The 21,824-nt window shown below is 43.3% G+C and overlaps 1 pseudogene; it reads right to left on the bottom strand.

Annotated features, from left to right (window-relative positions):
* Positions 1 to 410: 410 nt before the first annotated feature.
* Positions 411 to 21,087, bottom strand: LOC125446467 (zinc finger protein 91-like; annotated as a pseudogene).
* Positions 21,088 to 21,824: the final 737 nt, after the last annotated feature.

Here is a 21,824-nt window from a genome sequence, read left to right as displayed (position 1 = left end):
TAAAATAGAAACAGAAGAGTTTAGCATCAGCTGTAGCTCAGTTAACATTCTTGTCTCTGAGTGAAGACATTGTGGATTCAAATCTCACCCCAGAAAATTAATCCCTGGGCTGACGCTTATAGCACATTGCTAAGGGAGAGCTGCACTGTCGCAGGTATCAACTTGCAGATGTGTTAGGGCTATCAAATAAATGTAAAAGCTCTCATGACACTATGGTATATAGGACCATGGTAGTTATATCTGATGTTCTGGCTAAAATGGATCATAATATTGATGCCTCAATAACAGATTTGCTGGTTATGAACACATTACTATCCATGGGGGCATGCAATGTATAAAATGCCATTGTATTCTGCATTACAAAAAGTGACAATCTTACCGTGAGCTCCTGAGAGTTTTATTGAACAGGGTACACACCATGCTGACAAATCAGCAGTAATCTGGGTTAGTTTGGTTGGGTCCAATTTATTGAATAAATCTACACATGAGATTTAATTAAACAGCAGATAAACAACAATACAACAATTCAACTTATACAAAACTCTCAACTAACCAAAATAACAAAACATTTGAAAAATGACTCAACATTATTTCCAGAAAATGACATTAAACTTGGAAGAGTGGAAGGTACCACTATTACAATGAAGTACGATGGGCTGAGGGAACTTGAGTTTGTATAGACTCATCCCCACTTGGTCACCATACTCAAGATAGTAGTCTTCTTAGACAGAAGAGTACAAATATACCCCCCCGGTATTAATCAAACATTTGATATCTGATGAGGATTTGTCCATAACTCATATCATCAACTGGGGAAGGGTCTGATTTTATCCCACACCTACTGAGAACTAGCTCACTTTACTAAAACACCAACGTTCAAAATACACAGAGGTGATGTCTGGATCAGCCTCAAAATGACCAAATCACCTGGGAAAGTTCATCCATGAGGATGATCAATCAGAAGAAGTCATCTGCTCATGTTTGTGGATGAGACTAAGAATGATCGGCTATACATGTCATATGTAAGCGACTTTTTCCGCTGTGAGTGTGTTGGTGTCTGCGGAGGTGTGCTAACTGACAGAATGATTTGTCACACACCTCACATGAGTATGGTTTCTCCCCTGTGTGAATTCTCTGATGGAGTAGCAGTCTTGATGAGTCAGAGAATGATTTGTCACACTCCTCACATGTAAATGCTTTCTCCCCTGTGTGAATGCGTTGGTGCCTGTGGAGGGTCCCCAACTGTGAGAAGGATTTATCACACACCTCACATGTGTACGGTTTCTCCCCCGTGTGTGTTCTGTGATGGAGCAGCAAGGTTGATGGGTCAGAAAATGATCTGTCACACTCCTCACACTTGTACGGTTTCTCCCCTGTGTGAGTGCGTTTGTGTCTGTGGAGGTTCCCTAATTGGGAGAATGATTTGTCACATATTTCACACCTATATGGTTTCTCCCCAGTGTGAATCTGGTGATGAGCATGGAGCTTCGATGACCGTGAGAACGACTTGTTACACACGTTGCACAGGAATGGTTTCTCTCCGGTGTGAATGAGTTGATGTGTACAGAGAGCACCTGAGCAGGTGAATGATTTGTCACACACTTTGCACGTGAATGGTTTCTCTCCTGTGTGGATGCGTTGGTGAATGTGGAGGGCGGACGAATAAGTGAATGATTTGTCACACACTTCGCATGTGAATGGTTTCTCCCCTGTGTGAGTACGTTGATGAACGTGTAGGGCTGTTGAATAAGAGAATGATTTGTGACAAACTTTGCACGTGAATGGCTTCTCCCCTGTGTGAATGCGTTGGTGTCTGCAAAGTTTCCATAACTGGGAGAATGATTGATCACAAACGTTACATCTGTATGGCTTCTCTCCGGTGTGAATACGTTGGTGTATGTGGAGGTTTCCCGATTTTGAGAATGATTTGTCACACACTTCGCATATGAAGGGCTTCTCCCCTGTGTGAGTGTGCTGGTGTGTATGAAGGTCTGATGGCCATGAGAATGATTTGTCACACACCTCGCATGCAAACAGTTTCTTCCCAGTGTGAACAGGTCGGTGATTGATCAGGCCAGGTGACTGTGCAAAATGGTCACATTTGAACAGCTTTTTCTCTATGTGGGTGTGCCGATGAGTAGCAAGTACTGATGACTGTCTGAAAGCTTGGTCACACATGTCACACTTGAAGGGTTTCTCTTCCATGTAGCTATCTTTGTGTTGCAGGAGGTTAACAATGCACTTTGTGTGTTAGGAGATTTTCTAAGCCTGTGGAGACCTCTTCACTCACCTCACACTTGAACAGCCTATTTCCTGTAGGAATGAGTCAGTGATTCTTGTGGCACTCACCATATTTAGAGTCCATCACATTCCCTCCCAGACTCACACTGACTGATCACCCACAGCCGAACCTTCAGAACGGCTAGTTCTGATGGAACCAGTTTCAGATCTGATGATACATCAAAACTCCTTCAATCCAATTGATTTCCAAATGATGGTTTCATTGCTCAACCTTTCCATGTGGAGCAATGCTATGAAGGGATTGGATAGCTTCCCACAGTTCTGCAGTTGCTCCTTTGGTGATGGTCAGGATCTATCGCTGGTGTCTATCCACTGTGTATTCTCTGATGTAGGATGGTGTAATCCTTCTGTAAAAGAGCCAAAAGAAACATGATTTCCTCCAAACCTCCCTTTTGAAAGCGGCTGAGTTCCTCAGTTTTTTTTATATAATTCGTATTTTCACAGGGACTGGGGATCACTGGCAAGGCCAGTATTTGATGTCTATCCCAAATTGCCCTTGAGAAGGTCATGGTGAGCCACCTTCTTGAACTGTAGCAGTCTCCATAAGCAAGACTACAGATCAACTAGCTATTTCTAATTCCACAAAGAGTTAGAACATAGAACATAACAGCGCAGTACAGGCCCTTCAGCCCTTGATGTTGCACCGACCTGTGAAACCAAACTGAAGCCCATCTAACCTACACTATTCCATTATCATCCACACGTTTATCCAATGACCATTTAAAAGCCTGAAAAACTTGGCAAGTCTATACTGTTGCAGGCAGGGCATTCCACACCCTTACTACTCTCTGAGTAAAGAACCTACCTCTGACATCAGTCCTATATCTATCACCCCTCAATTTAAAGCTATGTCCCCTCATGCTAGCCATCCCCATCCGAGGAAAAAGGCTCTCACTGTCCACCCTATCTAATCCTCTGATCATCTTGTATGTCTCTATTAGGTCACCGGTGTCCATGCACACAGATCCCTGAAAGTTGCCACCCAGGTTGATAGGGTTGTTAAAAAGGCGTACAGTGTGTTAGGTTTTATTGGTAGAGGGGTTGAGTTTCAGAGCCATGAGGTCATGTTGTAGCTGTACAAAACTCTGGTGCGGCTGCAGTTGGAGTATGGTGTACAGTTCTGGTCGCCGCAGTATAGGGAGGATGAGGAAGCATTGGAAAGGGTGTAGAGGAGATTTACCAGGATGTTGCCTGGTATGGAGGGAAGGTCTTATGCGGAAAGGCTGAGGGACTTGAGGCTGTTTTCGTTAGAGAGAAGAAGGTTAAGAGAGTTGATTGATCAGCAAACAGTACAAAGCACGGCATTATACATTGCTCTCCATATAACCTATAAGATTCACTCATGTCCTCTAGGGAAGACAACAACTATTCTTACACTGATAGTCAGAACTGCTGATGATGGAGAATCTGAGATAACAAGGTGTCGAGCTGGATGAACAGAGCAGGCCAAGCAGCATCAGAGGAGCAGGAAAGCTGACGTTTCGGGTTGAGACCCTTCTTCAGAAAACTTTCTGAAGAAGGGTCTTGACCTGAAAAATCAGCTTTCCTGCTCCTCTGATGCTGCTTGGCCTGCTGTGTTCATCCAGCCCTACACCTTGTTATCACTGTTCTTACATTGTCTGGCCTATAAGTAACTCCAGATGCATAGCAACACAGGTGAACACTACTGGCCCCCTGAAATGTTTTAGCAAGTCATTCATATCAACTGCTAGAAAGGAAAAAAAAACGGTAGACCTGGCATCAACCTAGGCACTGGAAATGACAATAGTAAATGCAGCCCTATTCAAACTGCAGGTTGACTTTATGAACCTCTGGGGGCTAGCGCCAAAATTGAAAGATTTGTCTCACAGGCTAATCAAGCAACAGCCTCAACGTCATTGTGGAAATGTTGCGGACAATATCATCACCATCCCTAATTATTTTCTGTCCCACTGGCAAGTCAGACCCAGCAAAGGTGGTGGTACAGGGACACCTGGTAAGGAGGGAGTTTCTCTGGGTGTCCTCAACCTGAAATCTGTTGGCATCGGGTGCAGTATGACAAGAAAACCTCTTGCAGATTATCACTTACCATCCTCTTGCAACTAAAGAATCAGTGCCATATTGGAGAACACTTTGGGAGAAGCATTAAGGGTGATAAAGGCACAGAATGTATTCTGGATATATGATTGCAATATCCATTACCAAGAGTGGCTCAGTAGCAGCATTACAGATCGAGCCGGTCAAGTTGACAGGATGTAGATGCCAGACATTGCAGCAGCTGGTGAAGAAACCAATATGAGGGAAAAGCATACTTGACCTCATCCTCACTAACTGTCTGGTGAAGATACATCTGTCCATGACAGAATCAGTAAGAGGGACCATTGCACAGTCCTTGTGGAGATGATGTGCTGCCTTCACATTGACAATAATCTCCATCGTATTGTGTAGCATTATTACCATGCTAACTGGGAAAGACTTTTACCAGATCTAGCAATTTAAAACTGGGCATTCATGAGGCATTGTGAGTTATGAGCAACAGGAGAACTATGCTCCAACACGGTCCACAACCTCATGGTGTGTCATAGCACCCACTCAATCACAAAAAACAAGCCAGGGGATCAACTCTGGTTCAATAGAGAGTGTAGGGGGACACACCAGTAGCAGGCGGACGTAAAAATAAGCTGACAACCTCTTGAAGCTCTCAAACAGGACTACTTATGTGCCAAACAGCATAATTATCATGTGATAGAGAGAGCTAAGCAATCCCACAACCAATGTATCAGAGCAAAGCTTTCAGTTTCCCCACTCTCAAAGATAAGGGAGCCGCAATATATCAGTACAAAAAATAAGGTTGAGGACTTTGTGACAAATTCAGCCAGATGTGCTAAGTGAATAATCCATCTCAGCCTGCTCCAGTATTACGGACACCAGTCTTCACCCAATTCAATAGAGGCATTGGATCCTGTAAAAGCCACAGACTCTGACAATATTCCAGCAACAGTACTGAACACTAGCTGCACCCTTATCCAAGCTATACCAGTACTGGTACAACACTAGCATCTTGCCAACAATGTTAAAAATTGCTCAGCTATGTCCTATACACAAAAAGCAGGACAAATCCAATCCAGAAAATTATCACCTCAACAGTCTACTCTCGATCATCAGCAGTACTATCAAGTAGCTCAGGGTGTCAACCCGGTCAATGATACCCAGTTTAGGTAAGGCCAGGGCCACTCAGCTCCGGACCTCATTATAGCCTTTGTTCAAACATGGGCAAAAGAATTTAATTGCAGAGGTGAGTTCAGAGTGATAGCCCTTGGCATCAAGGCTGCATTTGACAGAATGTGGCATGATGGAGTCTACTTAAAACTGGACTCAACAGGAATCAAGAGGAAAACATTCTGCTGGTTAAAGTCATACTTGGTACATGGAAAGATGATTGCAATTGTTGGAGGTCAGTTATCTCAGCTCCAGGAGTTCCTCAGGTTAGTAGCCTTGGCCCAACCATCTTCAGCTGCTTCATCAATGACCTTCATTTCACCATAAGATCAGAAATGGAGATGTTCTCCAATGATTGCACAAAGTTCAGCATCATTCTTGACTCCTCAGACATTGAAGCAATCCATGCCCACGTGCAACAAGGTCTGGACATTATCCAGGCTTGTGCTGACAAGAGGCAAGTAATATTCATGCAACAAAATGTCACATGTTTACCATTGGCAACAAGATACAATCTAACCACCGATACTTAAAATTCAATGGCGTTATCATCACTGAATGCCCCACTATCAACATACTGAGAGTTACCATTGACCTGAATCTGAATTAGACTCATAAAATCCCTACAGTGTGGAAGCAGGCTATTTGACCCATCGAATCCACACTGATCCTCTAAAGAGCATGACACTTAGACTTACTCTCCTACCCTATCCCTGTTACCCCACATTTTCCATGGCTAAACCACATAGCCTATACATCTCTGGACTGTGACAGGAAACCAGAGCAGCCAGTGGAAACCCATGCAGACAAAGGGAATATGTGCAAATTCCACACAGACTTTCGCCCCAGGGTAGAGCTGAACCCAGGTCCCTGGCGCTGTGACGCATCAGTGCTAACCACTGAGCCACTGCCATTTAACAATGTGGATACAAGAGCTGGGGAGAGGCTCAAATTACTGTCGGGAGTAACTCATCTCCTGACACACCAAAGCCTGTCCACTCTCTCCAAGGTGCAACTCAGGACTGTGATGTAATACTCCCACTTACTTGGATAAGTGTAGCTGCAACAACACTCAAGAAGCTTGTTATCACTGGACAAGGCAGTCTGTTTGATTAGCATCACAGCCAAGCCTCCACCACCAATGTTCCGTTAATCTGCAGAGCTCCAAACTTTAAGTCAATGTCAAGACACTTTCAATTACATTGCAGAAGCTTAATGCCATTCAGAACAAAGCAGCTCACTTGATGAGCATTGGAAGTTTTCACTTCATCCAACACTGATGGTCAGTAGCAGCACTATGCACCATCACAAGATGTACTGCAGATATTCACTAAAGATCCTTAGATAGCACTCTCCAAACCCTTCTAGAAGGACAAGGACAGCAGGTCCATGAGAACACAATAACCTGCAAGTTCCTCATCATCCTGACTTGAAAACATTTATCATTTCAGCGGAACACCGGAGGCTCACTGATGATGTTACCTAGAATGGTGATGAAACGTCTGAAAACGAACCTTCCAGCTCAGCGAGCAAACTCACATCCATGTTATCATTTCTTCAGCATGCACAGGTCAAAATCCCAGAATTCCTTCCCTCAGATGCTTTGTAGGTCTACGGAGAGAAAATGGTCCTGCAGACTTGCATGCAGGAGGGTTGATCAATAATTTCATAAATATGAAAATTGTGGGATGATAAATAGTGAGGTGGGCATTTTTTGAATCCAGGAGGATATAGTCAGGCCGGTCAGGTGAGCTAATCAATGGCAATGGGAATTCAGTGGATGACTAAGATGATGCACTTGAGTGAGACAAACAAGGCAAGGGATTACATCATGAACAACAGGACCCTGGGAAGCACCAAGGATCAGAGGAACCTCACTGTGCATGTCCACTGGTTCCTTAAGATAGTGGGACAGATAGACAAAGCCATTACTTGCCTCCATTAGCTGAGACATGAATTTTAAGAACCGGAAGGTGATGTTGGAACTGTATAAACCTTAGTTAGGTTGAAGATAGAGTATTGTCCGCAGTTCTGGAATTCACATTTTAGGAGGGATGTAATTGCACTGGAGAGGGTGCAGAGATTTACCAGAATGTTGCTTGAGCTGGAGAATTTTAATTATGAAGAGAGATTGGTGTTTTTATCTTGGAGCAGAGAAGAATGAAGGGACGCATGATTGAGATGAATAATATAAAGAGGGGAGAAACAGGATTGACACAAAATTATTTTTCTCATTGGTGGAAGGATCAATGGCTAGGCCGCATAGATTTAAAGTAAGTAGAAGGTTTAAATGTGATATGGGAGAACTCTTTTTCATCTGAGGGTGGTGTCAATCTGGAACTCCCTGCTTATAAGGGTGGTAGATGCAGAAACTCTCATATCATTCCAGAAGTATTTAGACGCACACTTGCCATGCTAAGGCTATGGTGAAGTACCGGAAATGTGATTAGAATAGTTTGGTGTTGTTTTTGACCAGTGCAGATTCAATGAGCCAAAGAGCTGTTTCTGTGCTTTAGATCTTTATGACTCTATAACGCTATGATGGCAGCAACTCAAGAAGGTAGTTCACCATGACTTTCTCAAAGGTGTTGTCAAGAAATGTTGGTCCAGCCAGTGATGCCCACAACATATGAGTGAATAAAAAAACAAGAATTCCATTCACCTGGTGGGTATTTACAAAAAATAGTACATGAAGCAGAGCAAGGGACATATTGTTCTTGCCAAAATCATGCAACACAGATTATTTGATCATGTTTGCACTGCTGTCTTGCCGACAAAGCAAAGGACAGACTAAAAAGATACTTGTTAGATGGTGGAGTTCACAGAGTGATTGCAGACAAGCTGCAGGAACGTGGAAGGATGGTGCAACACAGAGGCACCTTGACAGAGGATTCCCTATCGTGTGAAGTGACAAGTGGCAGGATCTTTGTGCAGGCACAGACTGTCACATTTCTCACAAAACAACAATGACCATACTTCAAAAGGCTGAAGTGACCTTTACATCATCTAGCAGTCATAAAAGGCTCTCCACCGAGATAACAGATAATAGAGTTCTGGGAGGTCTTGCAGGGATTTGAAGAGCCAGGCAACGTCCAGTTCCCAACACAAAGAAAACTGACCACTCACAATCCACGCAATCCGAAATAGTAAATTAGGAAGAATCCTCCTCACACACTGTGCACCTCCCAGATAATTACACCTCACCTTCTTATATTCAGGAATAAACCATCAACAAAACCCAGTCTGTAAATCAGGAGGGAAATTCTTCCACTAAACACACTCAATATCCAACACACAGCTCCAATCAAACAGTTCAGTACAAAGCACCGAGTAAACAGCTCTCTCAGCATAAGGGACATTTCCACCCCTGATTACCCACAGGACAGTCAGACTGCCTGAAGATTGGTGTGGATATTATGGGATACAATTTGTATAAAAGCTGCTTCTTCACTCACCATCTCCTCACTTGGTTTTCAGTCCCTATAGGAAATGAACCAGCTCTGGAAGAGGAAGAGGAGAGAATGGGCAGGGCGGGTGGGCTCTCTGATTGACGTCTCTCACAGCCAATCCAAGTATTTCTGCAGCAACATGAGTTTCCTGAAGCTTGGGAAACTGACCAGTGAAATGGAGGTGACTTTGAGCAGCAGATCAGGTGGAAATTTAAACTTGTCATTGTCCCATCTGAATAAAACCTCGCTTACTGCAGCTGCTGTCTCAGTTCCCCTGGTAAAGCTTGGGAGCCAGATATTTCTTGTGTGGGAATAGCATTCTTCATCGTCAGATGATTTCAAACTGATAGCATCAGTGTCGGATGGTAGCCTCGGATGTGTCCAACAGTAAATCAGAAATAAGGTGATCTGAAGCACCCAAGAAAGCGATAATGCAGTGGTAGAATCAGCAGGGGAAAGAGGGACACAGCAGAGAGGGGCACAGAGGGGAGCGACATAATCGTGGCGTTCAGAGGAGAAAGGGGCCGCAGGATGATGGAGTACAGCAGGGAGAAACAGAAGGGAGACGAGACACTGGATGGATGTGTACATGTTAGACGCACAGGGAGCACGGCTCAGGGATTGAGCTTGTGCTTTGGCCTGTGCTTGGACAGTGACTATGCTTTGATTCTGTTATTGGGTCAATGACTTGGGGAGCGGTCCCTTTCATGACCAACCTTCTCTTGGCCTCTCACCCTTGCATGAGGCTGCACCATTCTTGACTCCACAGCGCTGACCTGACCCTATGTCCCATCCAGGATTTAGGAGGCAACGATCTGTATAAGAACTTTGGACATGAAAGTGAGGTTTACCGGAGAAAGTATTTTGTAAAGAAGAAGGGTTTATGGGTCGGTTTTTAGAAGGGAAGGCTGATGAGACATAAAGGAGAGAGGGACAGTATCAAAGCAAGAAACTATAAGCAAGATCAGTGAACATTGCAACCTGGAGTGGAAGTGGATTATTGGAAGTGGAAGTGGAGTGGAAGCACTTTATTAAGAATAGGGTTGTGGGAAAGGGAAGTGGGTCACATGGACAAAATGAGCTCAGAGACGGCATGAAGAAAGATAGCATGAAGGGAAAGATGATATTTCAGTGCTCAGGCTGGGGGGACATTAATGGAGATTTGTACAGGTGGGCTGGAGGAAGACAGGGAAGTGGCAGGGGCAGCTATTGGGACTGTTTCAACCATGAATTATGTTTGCCTAAGATCTGAAGAAGGGTCACTAAACTTGAAACTTTTTTTAAATTCACAGATACTGTCAGACCTGCTGAGTTTTCAAAGCAATTTCTGTTTCTTTTGCAGATCTCCAGAATCTGCAGTCCTTTGCTTTATTCTAATAGAAGAGAGTTGGGGCCATAGCCTCTTGATGTTTGGTAGCATAACCATTATTGAATTCTCCACTATCAATATCCTGGCAACATCACTGACCAGATGATACGTTGGCTACAAGTGCAGGTCAAAGTCTAGGAATCTTAAAGTGAGCAACTTACCTCCTATCCAATGTTCCCTCTAACCTCTGTTCTGGCTTTGTGCGCCCTCCTAGGTCTATGAATGGCAATGATGCCCTGAATTGGAAGTCAATGCTGTAACTGTCATGATGACACTGATTGCTATGCACAGAACCTTGGAGCAGAAGTGCATGTTATGTATATAGTGAATGCTGCTCTTGCCTGCCATCGGCAAGACATAAGGAGTGAATGTGATGGAATCGTGTCCACTTACCTGGATGAGTATAGGTATAATAACTGTCAAGAAGCTTACATTAGCAGGGCACCACATCCACAAACATTCACTCCCACCACCACTGATGTTTAGTTGCAGCAGTGTTCTATTTACAAGATACCCTCCAGAAATTCATCAGTGCTTCTTAGACAGCAACTTCCAAACTCATGATTGCTTACAACTAGAAGGACAAGGGCAAATCCATCAGCAAATTCCCCTCCAAACTATTCCTCATCATAAATAGGAAATATATTACCTTTCTTTCAATATTGCTGTGTCAAAATACTGGAACTCTCTCCTCAATGGAATTGTCACCGTTCCAAGCAAATGGTTTGCTCCAATTCAAGATGGTAGCTCACCTTCACCTTAACATGGGCACATAGAGATGGTCAATAAATTCTGGCTCAGCCAATGACATCTTGAATGAATAAAGAAAATCTAGAGACCTGAGCACTGATGCTGGCACATTTGCAGCTACATTTGATTGATGAAATCAAACATTTGCATTATCTTTGATGAAACGGTTAATTAGCTGTGGAGAGCTTTTCAATGCCCTGAGGCTGTAAAGTATGTGTGAATTATTCCTTCTTTCTTTCAGACATGTTCTGCTTCCTGGAAATTAGAAACCCACTGATGAGGAAAATATCTCAGTCCACAGTGACCCTGACCAACTGATTATGTCTGGGGCTCTAATTATAGGACCCTGAGTATTTCAGTAAATGGAAACACGCCATGCTGACAAATCATCTAGTTTGGGTTGAGATAAAAAATAATTTATTCTGAGTTAAAAATCTATACAGAACACTGATTGGACAAACAGGTTACAGCAAACTTTGAATCAACTAAAATAACAAAGCATTTGAAAATGACTCAAGATCATTCCTAGAACATGAAATGAATCTTGGAAGAATGTAAGATGAAGATATCACACCATTAAGACATTGAGGTTTGATGGTCCGAGAGAATGCAGCACTGCAGAGACTCACCACCCCCTCACTCACCATACTCAGGATTATAACTCTCTCAGACAGGACTGTACAAACATTCCCCTCAGTATTAGTTAAACACTCATCAGCTGAACGGGATCTGTCTTTAATTCACATCCCCAACTAAAGCAGAGTCTGAATCTTATCCCTTACCCAGTCCTGACAGCAGGACTCATTTTATAAGCACAAGAGGCTACAGCTTTAAAATTGGGAGCTGAGCTGTTCAGTGTGCGCTTACGAAGTGCCTCAGGAAGATAGGTAGTGCAGGAGCCCTGCAGTACTGAGCTCTGAATCTTGATGAAAGTGATGGGTGATCTGGGGAGTTAATGGCACCCCAGCTGACTCAGCTGTACGGAGCTAGACAGTAAACACAGTAATAAGGATAGGAGGCTTTTTCTCAAAATCCACAAACAGGATTGCCTGGTCAGACCCATAATTACTGCCTGTTCTTGCCTCATTGGAACCTGTCATTTACATGGGCTATTTTTAGTATGGCCGACCCATTTTCACTACTTATTGGTCCTGATTGTCAGCTTTCCTTCCTTTTGATTATCCACCCACTTGTCAGCCTGTTTCTCCCTCTTCCTGTGGGCTCTGTTTCAATTGATTGCATATGCCTTAAACCACCGCACCCACCCTGACCCCATCTTCAGCATACATACCACCATTGTTTAGCTACCTTCAGTTCTGAAGAAGAGTCACCAGACCTGAAATGTTAACACTGCTTTCTTTCCACAGATGCTGCCAGACCTGGCAAGTTTCACCACTGGAGATGTGTATCTAGAATAGTGTGTTACCTCCTTAGTACCAGGGTTGAGGATGTCGCTGAACAGCTGCATCTGTCAGTGGGGAAACACTTAGGAGACAGTCACCATTGTATCATTAGGGTTAGGTTGGAAAAGGATGAGGAGCAATTGAGTGTAAGAAACATGAACCGCAGCAATTTAATGTAGAGAAGTAGGAGATGATTTATTTTGGTTGAAGGATCTCAAACACTGATTAAAAATAATGGTACGATTCTAAAGGAGGGGCAGGAGCAGAAGGAGCTGGATTTATATGTGCAAAATCATTGAAGCTGCCAGGAGAGGTTGACAGAGTGGCTTTATTTGCATGGACATTAATATAAAAGCAATAGATTATTCGTTCAAGTGATAAAATACAGGTCTGGCCTCTAGCAGAGTGTTGCACCTATTTCTGGGCATCATCCTTCAGGAAATATGTAAAGAAATTGGAAAGGGTGCAGAGAAGATTTAAGGGAATGTAGATCTGGGATGAGGATGTAGATGGATTGGAGAAATTGGGAATGGTTTTCTTGAAGAAGAGAGGTTGACTAGGGATTTGGTACAGGATTTCAAACTCATGAGGGGGCAGTCAACAAAATGGGAGAAACTGCTCCCACTCATGTAAGGATCAAGAGTGAGAGGGATTTAAGAGAATTGAAGAAAGAAGCAAGAGACAGCTGAGGAAGATAAAACTTTCATGCAGACACTAGTCTGGATATGCTGCCTTAGTGTGAGATGGAAGCAGCTTCAATTGAGGCATTCAAAAGGAATTGGATTATCTGATAAAGGGCGTTTGTGCTCTGGGGGAAGGACTGGGACATGGTACTCTATGAAGTACGATCAGTCTGTCTCACACAACATACAGAAATGGTCCTCTCCTGTGTGAACAATCTGAAGTCTCAGGAGGCTCAAAGTAAACACAAAAACTTTAATGTATATCTTACAGTAAAAATGTTTCTCCATTATACAGTACCCACACCCTGTGTTAACAGTCGTTGGAACAGACACACCTTGCATTTTAAGAGACCTCTTGAATATCCTCCTTCGACCTCGCTGCATAGTTATGTCTGTCTAAATTTAGGACTCTCCTTAAATTCAACTTCTTTGATTGCATTTGAAGGCCATTCCTCCTTCTGTCTTGGTGTTAATTTTTGTCTGATTACATCTTGACGAAACACTGTCAGATGATTAAGTATATTAAGATGTGACGTGAATGCAAGCTGCTGTCACATCACGTTCTCTCCAATCTACAAGGTAAAGGTAAATGGCTACACTCTCATTAGAGAGATGACTGGTGGTGGTTTAACCTGAGAGTTACCACATTTTGGGAGGGGGGAAGAGGTTGAGAAGGAGTGATCTTCATGATAACCTCAGCCATTGTGGGAATTAAACCCATGCTGTTGGCATCACTCTGCATCGCAAATTGCCATCCAGCCAAATGAGCTAACTGATCCCCTCCTCAAGATACAGACCTGGAGGACAGACTGGGGATGTAGTTTGGCCTCTATGGCTCTGTTCAAGTGGCTGTTCAGCTTCTGAAAAGCCAGACAGTGAATGGTGTGGGACAATGGAGACTGTCACAGCTGAAATATTCCGCCCTCCCCCAATTCCCCAGTTGGGCTCACTGATGAGTAACAGGATTCCTGGCTGATTCTCCTCTTCCAGAGACCGGAGACATCAAGGCTAATTGAAGTACCTTCATTAATACCCCTGGAATGGCTCCTCTCCCAGGTGCTTGTTTTTCTAACCACTGAGTATCTGGTAGTCTTCTTCATCAGAATGAGACTCAGTGAGTCATTTGTATTTGGTGCTGCACTGAACAGATGCTGAGTTTATACAGGAGTTTCTATACATGCTGATGTCTGCTTTTGGTGATGTTTGTCATCATGTGAAAAGACCTAAAAACAGACTATAGAGAATAGGAAGAAAGTTGAAATGTAGGGCCTCAAAGGTAGTTATCTTAGGATTACTACCAGCGCCACAAGTTAGAGTGGAAACAGCAGGATATACAGGGTGAACATGTAGCTGACAAGATGGTGTGAGGGGGAGTGTTTCAGATTCACTGGACATTGGGACTGGTTTTGGGTCGAGGTGGAACCCGTACAAACTGGACTAGGACTGATGTCCTTGGGGGCAACACTTAGTAGAGTGGTTAGGGAGGGTTTAAGTTAGTGTGGCAGCTGGATGGAAACCAGACGAGTAGTGTGGTAGATGCAGAAATTGAGGGAGAGATAGAAACCAAGACAAACATGACTAAGGACAAGAACAGGCAGGGAAATGCTGCTGAAAACAGTGGGGGAGCTGGTCTAAATGCATATGTTTCAATACGAGAAGTATAACAGGGAAGGTAGATGAACTTAGAGCTTTGGTTAGTACTTAGAACTATGACATTATTGTGATTTCAGAGACTTGGCTGAAAGAGGGACAGGACTGGACAACTGTATGTCCTATGATTTAGATGTTTCAGGTGTCATAGAAGGTGATGTGAAAGGTTGGAGGAGTTGTATTACTGGTAAAAGACTATCTCACAGCTGAAGTGAGGGAGGATTCATCAGAGGACTCATGCAGCAAGGCAACATGTGTAGAACTCAGGAATAAGAAAGGTGAAATCACAATGCTTGGGGGCATACTACAGGTCTCCCAACAGCCAGCGCGAGATAGAGGAAAGAAAATGAGACAGATTTCAGAAAGATGTGAAAACAGCAGGGTGGTTGTGGTGGATGATTTTAACTTCCCCTGTAATGATTGGACTCACTATGCTCGGAGCTTGGATGGGACAGAATTTGTCGGAATCATTCAGGAGGGTTTCTTGACACAATATGTAAAAAGTCCAAACAGGGAAGGGGTTACACTGGACTTAGTTTTGGGAAATGAGCCCAGCCAGGTGAGTGAAGTTCAGTGGGGGAGCATTTTGGGAGGTGCAACTATAATACCGTGAGTTTAAAGATACTCATGGATAGGGATAACATCAGTCCGTGGGTGAAGCTGTTAAATTGGAGCAAGGTGAACAACAATATTAGGCAGGAACTGGAGAATGCCGATTGGAGGCAGCTATTTGAGGGTAAACCTACATCGGACATGTGGGAGTATTTGAAATGGCAGTTGATTTGAGTTCAGGGGCGGCATGTTCCTGCAAGAATGGAGGACAGGTATGGCAAGTTATGTGAACCTTGCATGACCAAGGATGTTATGACCTTAACCAAAAAGAAAAAGGCAGCATACGTAATGTCTAGGAGGATGGAACTCATGAAGCCCTTGAAGTATATAAGGGAAGTAGGAAAGCACTTAAACAAGGAATTAGAATGGCTAATGAGGTCATGAAAAATTGTTAGCAAACAGGATTAAGGAAAATCCCAAGGCTTTTTATACTTATATAAAAACAAGTGTATAGCCAGGGAAAGGGTTGGCCCACTCAAGAATAAAGGAAAGAATCCATGTCTGGAGCCAGAAGAGGTAATTGAGGTCCTGAATGAATACACACCAAAGAGAAGGAATTGGTGGAAGGTGATCTCAGGGGAGTTTTGAGTTCTAAGCCAAGTTGCTATTAGAAAGGAAAAGGTGTTGTGTTTCCTAAAAAAACATTAAGGTAGATAAGTCCCCAGGTCCTGATAAGATCTATCCCAGAATATTAATGGGAGGCAAGAGAACAAATTGCTGGAGCATTGACAAACATCTTTACATCTTCTCTGGTCACAGGTGAGGTCCCAGAAGACTGGAGAAGAGCCAATATTTTCCCATTGTTTAAGAATGGCAATAGGTATAATCTTGGAAGTTACGCACATCGATGGTAGGGTAACTACTGAAGAAGATTCTCAGGTACAAGACATTTAGAAGCAAATGGACTTATTAGTATTAGCATGTTTTTGTGTGGGAGAAGTTGTGCCTCATTAACTTGATGTAGTTTTTTGAGGAGGTGATGAAGATTATTGATGATTGTCTACATGGACTTCAGCAAAGCCTTTGACAAAGTCCCCCATGGCAGACTGGTACAAAAGGTAAAGTCGCATGGTACCAAGGTGAGCTGGCAAGATGGATACAGGAACTGGCTTGGTCATAGGACACAGAGGATAGCGGTGGAAGGATGCTTTTTGGAATGGAGGGTTGTGACTAGTGGTGTTCCACAGGGATCAATGCTGGGACCTTTGCTGTTAATGATCCACATAAATGATTTGGAGAAAAAGGTAGCTGGTCTAATAGTAAGTGTGCAGACTAAACAAATATTGGTCAATTTGCAGATAGTGAGGAGGATTGTCAAGAGAAAGCAGCGAAGATCGGTCGGAGGCATGGGCAGATAAATGGCACACGGAATTTAATCCTTTTAAATGGATAGTCAAGTACAAGTGGGAATTATACAGTGAATGGCAGAACCCTTTGGAGTATTGATATGCTGAGGGATCTAGATGTGCAGGTCCACAGATCACTAAAGGGGGCAGCGCAGGTAGATAAGGCTTAGGGCGTGTTTGCCTTCATTGGAAGGGGCATTGAGGATAAAGATAGACAAGTTGTGCTGCAGCTTTATAGAACTTTAGTTCGACCACACTTGGAATATTGCACACAGTTCTGGTCACCACCCTACCAGAAGGATGTGAATGCTTTGGAGAGGGTACAAAAAATGTTTACCAGGATGTTGCTTGGTAGCGGGGATTTTACTTATGGAGAAAGGTTGGATAGGCTGAGTTTTTTTTCACTGGAACACAGGAAGTTGAGGGGTGACCTGATAGAAGTTTATAAAATTGTGAATGGCTTGGATAGAGTGGAAAACATTAGGCTTTTTCCCACGGTGGAAGGGTGAATTACTAAGGGACACAGGTTTAATGAGTGAGGGTGGGAGGTTTAAAAAACATTTGTGCGAGGCAAGGTTTTCACACAAAGGGTAGTGAGTGCCTGATCCGCATTGCCAGAGGTGGTGGTGGGAGCAGACAGAATAGCAGCATTCAAGAAGCATCTGGACAAACACATGACTGGGAAGGGAATACAGCAATCCTGTAAGTGGAGACAGTTTTAGAGTAGAATAGCCAAATGTGTCAGCACAGGCTTGGTGTGCCAAAGGGCCTGTTCCTGTGTTGTATTGTTCTTTGTTCTCTTTGTTAACTTGGTCCTCTTGAAATAATTGACCTGGTGTTGGGAGAGATCAGAGACAAATAGTATGTGAAACAATCCTGATATACATCACATTGGGAGCTGTGCTGTCCCATCCCTGCTCATTGATATTGCAGGAGGTCTGATGGCTGTGTAAAGTTTTTATTATAATATCTGCATCAATTGTCTCCCAAATGGTTTTGCACCTGTATGGTGTCTTTGGTGCTTTAGGAAAGCAAAGATTTGGGTGAAATCTGGACATAAATTTCACACTTGAAAGAATGCTTGAGGAAATACAGGACTTCTATATATATTGATGTCTTCTTCTGGTGATTTTTGGCAACTTGATCAAAAGTTAAATTAGTCCTCTTGAAATAATTGGTCTGAGGGTGGTAGAGGTTTGAGACAGATCTGGCTGCAGGTCCATGTGGAGACATCGTTATGTGGCAAGACAGCAAGATTTGGTGAAACAATATGGACACATATCACATTGCAAGGGCTTGTCTTCACTGTGGGTTCTCTGATATTCCAGGAAGTTTAATAATAGTGTGAAGGTTTTAATACAGAACTCATACTGATAAAGTTTAAGCATAAGCCTTGAAACACAGTCACATGTGAATTGTTTCTCCGTTTGAATCTACTCATGTGCTAGGGTGTTTTGAAGACTTCAGGAGGACTTTATTGTAAATCTCACACTAGTAGGGTTTTCCTTGTGAAGAACATCTGATGGACCATCAGCTTCGATAAGTTAATGCAGGCTTTGTCACACTGTTCATATGTGAATAGTTCCTTTGCAGAACTTTAGGAGGTTCATCAGGCCTGATGCTTGAGTAAAGCCTGCATTGCACACCTCAGACTTGAATGGCTTCTCCCTTGTGTGGATGTATCAATGTTTCGCGAGCGTCAATGACTGAGTGAAGGCTTAGTCACAAACTTTACGTTTGAAAGGTTTTTTTCCAGCGTGAATGCGCCGATGATTTAACAAGCCTGATTGTTGTGCAAAGTCCTTATTACACACCTCACATGTGAACGGTTTCTCCCCAGTGTGAAGGCGTTGATGTTCACGAAGGGTTGATGACCGCAAGAATGACTTCTCACAAACCTCACAGGTAAATAGTTTCTCTCGTGTGTGAATTCGTTGGTGAACACGAAAGTCATATGAGCATGAGAATGATTTGTTGCATGCCTCACACTTGAACGGTTTCTCCCCAGTGTGAATGCGTTGATGTGCGCGGAGGTTTGATGACTGTGTGAAGGCTCGGTTGCACACTTCGCATTTGAAGGGTTTCTCTCCTCTGTGAATTCTCTGATGTCTCAGGAGATCAGAGGATTGGGTGAATGACATTTGGCAAATTTCACACTTGAACGGTTTCTCTCCAGTGTGATTACTCTGATGTGATAGGAGCTTTGTAGATGTTGCAAAAGCTTTATCACACATCTCACACTTGAAGGGTTTTTCCCCTGTGTGGATTGTTTGGTGGACTAGGAGGTTCGATAACTGCTTGAAGGATCTGTCACACACATCACATGTGAATGGTTTCTCCTCTGTATGAATGCGCTGATGGTCACGGAGGTTTGAAAAATGTGAGAACGATTTATCACACACCTTGCATGTGAACGGTTTCTCCCCTGTGTGGATGCGTTGGTGTGCACGGAGGTTTGATGACTGTGAGAATGATTTGTTGCACATCTCGCACGTGAATGGTTTCTCCCCTGTGTGACTGCGTTGGTGCAGGCAGAATTGGGATGAGCGTGAGAATGACTTGTCGCACATTTTACACTTGAAGGGTTTCTCCGCCATGAGGGTACCTTTCTGTTATAGTTGTACAACAAACATTCCTTGAGATTTCCGAAATTTATGAGCCAATAAAGTCACATTTGAGCAGACATTTATCTGGTGGAGTGAGTCACTGGTTCATGAAGCTCAATGATTAACTGAAGCTCTCATCATACTTGGAACCACTCATAGTTCTTCCCAGCCTCAGCTTGACTGAACACCCATAGCCAAACGTTAAGAAAGGTTGGTTCTAATGGAATGCTCCAACCCACTGACTAGTGTCAGATCTGATGATATGTCAAAGCTCTCCTGATCCGACTGATTTCCAGATGATGGTTTCACTGCCAAGCTCTCTTTGCACTGAACAAAGCCATGACGGGACCGAATATCTTCCCACAGCTGTGCAGTTGTTCCTTGGGTGATGGTTAGAATCTTTCTGAGGTGTCTATCCTTGTTGTATTCTCTGGTTTAGTACAGCTCAATCCTTCTGTAAAACAGGAAAAGGAAACATGATTTCCAAAAATTCCTTCTCCTCCTTTGCTGAAGAGGCTGACTCCTCAATTAGAGACTGTTCCACGTGAGTTCTAGTCTGCAATTTCTCTGTGTGTGTGCATGTGTTGCGGGGTGGGGCAGTGACTATGAGCAGACAGTGTGACTTTTTCCTTTTCTCCTCCTGACCCTCCATCTTCACAATCACAGTGGGGCAATGGAAAAGACCGACGAAGGTGGAAGATATAAGTTAACATGCCACTATGAGGTTGGGTTGTGCTGATGAAGACTGCTTATACCCCAACAGTATGTGTTTAGTTTGAAAAAAGCTCAGGAGAAGTGTTGATTCACTGGAGATGCAACCACATCCACCCTTGGTCTCCAAAATTACATTACAAAACCACAGTGGGCACAAAGAGCTCAAAGTTAAAAGAAAATATTGCTTCAGTGTGCCTGATTGAAAAGTTTATCCTGGAAAATTAGATACACTGCACATGCTCAGATGGGACACACCAAATTCAGCTCTCAGTCACAGCACTGGGCAAAACTATCAAATCCAAATCTACACTTTAGGGAAAGTTCAAGGCCTTCATGTAAAGTCATGAAAGAAGACAAAGACATTACAATCAATGGCTGTCCAGGTATGGCAGCTCAATTGAAAAGGGAACAGTGTTAAGTGGGTGAGTTTCAGAGTGCTTTGGGACATAAAGTGGTCATGAAGGAATCTACATAATTACATAACCTTGCTTTTTTATGTTGTGCAAGGATTTACAAATATAGTGTGGCCAGATGTTATGGAGAGATTTGAAAAGTCAGATACATTTAGATTATAACACACAGAGAGCAGTGACTATTCACTGTCCACAGGATGATAACCAGCTCACAACACACAAAACTCAACAACAGGAAATCAGTAAGAATCCTCAGGCACTCTGCACCTCCCAGATAATTACATCTCACCTCCTCAGATTGGGGAATGAGCGATCAACAAATCTCGGCCTGGAAATCAGAAGGGAAATGCTTCCAACAAACACACACAATATCCAACACACAGCTACAGTCTAACAGTTCAGCACAAAGCACCGAGTAAACAGCTCTCTCAGCTGGATCTTCTCACACAGCATAAGGGACATTTCCACCCCTGATTACCCACAGGACAGTCAGACTGCCTGAAGACTGGTGTGGATATTATGGGATACAATGTGTATAAAAGCTGCTCCTTCACTCACCATCTCCTCACTTGGTTTTCAGTCCCTAAAGGAAGTGAACCAGCTCTGGAAGAGGAAGAGGAGAGAATGGGCAGAGTGGGTGGGCTCTCTGATTGACGTCTCTCACAGTCAATCCAAATATTTCTGCAGCAACATGAGCTTCCGGAAGCTTGTGAAACTGACCAGTGAAATGGAAGTGACTTTGAGCAGCAGATCAGGTGGGGATATAAACTTGTCATTGTCCAACCTGAATAAAACCTCACTGCAGCTGCTGTCTCTGTTCTGCTGGTAATGGTTTGACAGAAATTTCTAGTGTAGAATTAGCATGCTTCATCCTTAGAATTTCAAACTGACAGGATCAGTGTGTGATGTGTATCCTCGGATGTGTTTGACAGTCGCTCAGAAGAGGAAGACCCACAGCAGCCAAGGCAGTGATGACATGCAGTGGTGGGATCAGCACAAGCACGGGAAGGATGGACAGAGGTGGAAGGGACATTGGGAAGAGGAGCAATTTAGTCTTCTCTATATCTCACCTCCAACCTTTTATATCTCCCCTTCTTCTCTGATCTAACTTGGCTCCTTTCTTCTTCACAGCCCATCCTGTTTCCTACCTTTCCTTTGTCCTCAATCCTCTCCCTGTCCCCTGCTCTTTATCTCATCGTATATTTGACAGATATGAGGGATAGGGACAAAGTGTACTATTTTAAACCGTTATCATAATTTGAAAAAAAAATTCTATAAATGTTGTTGAGAATAATATTGTCATCCTGACTACATTATTTTATTGTATTCA

Source organism: Stegostoma tigrinum, chromosome 34, assembly GCF_030684315.1.
Source record: "Stegostoma tigrinum isolate sSteTig4 chromosome 34, sSteTig4.hap1, whole genome shotgun sequence".
NCBI lineage: Eukaryota > Metazoa > Chordata > Chondrichthyes > Orectolobiformes > Stegostomatidae > Stegostoma > Stegostoma tigrinum.
The sequence above is the reverse complement of the archived record's forward strand: the minus strand, read 5'-3'. Positions and strand labels throughout refer to the sequence as shown.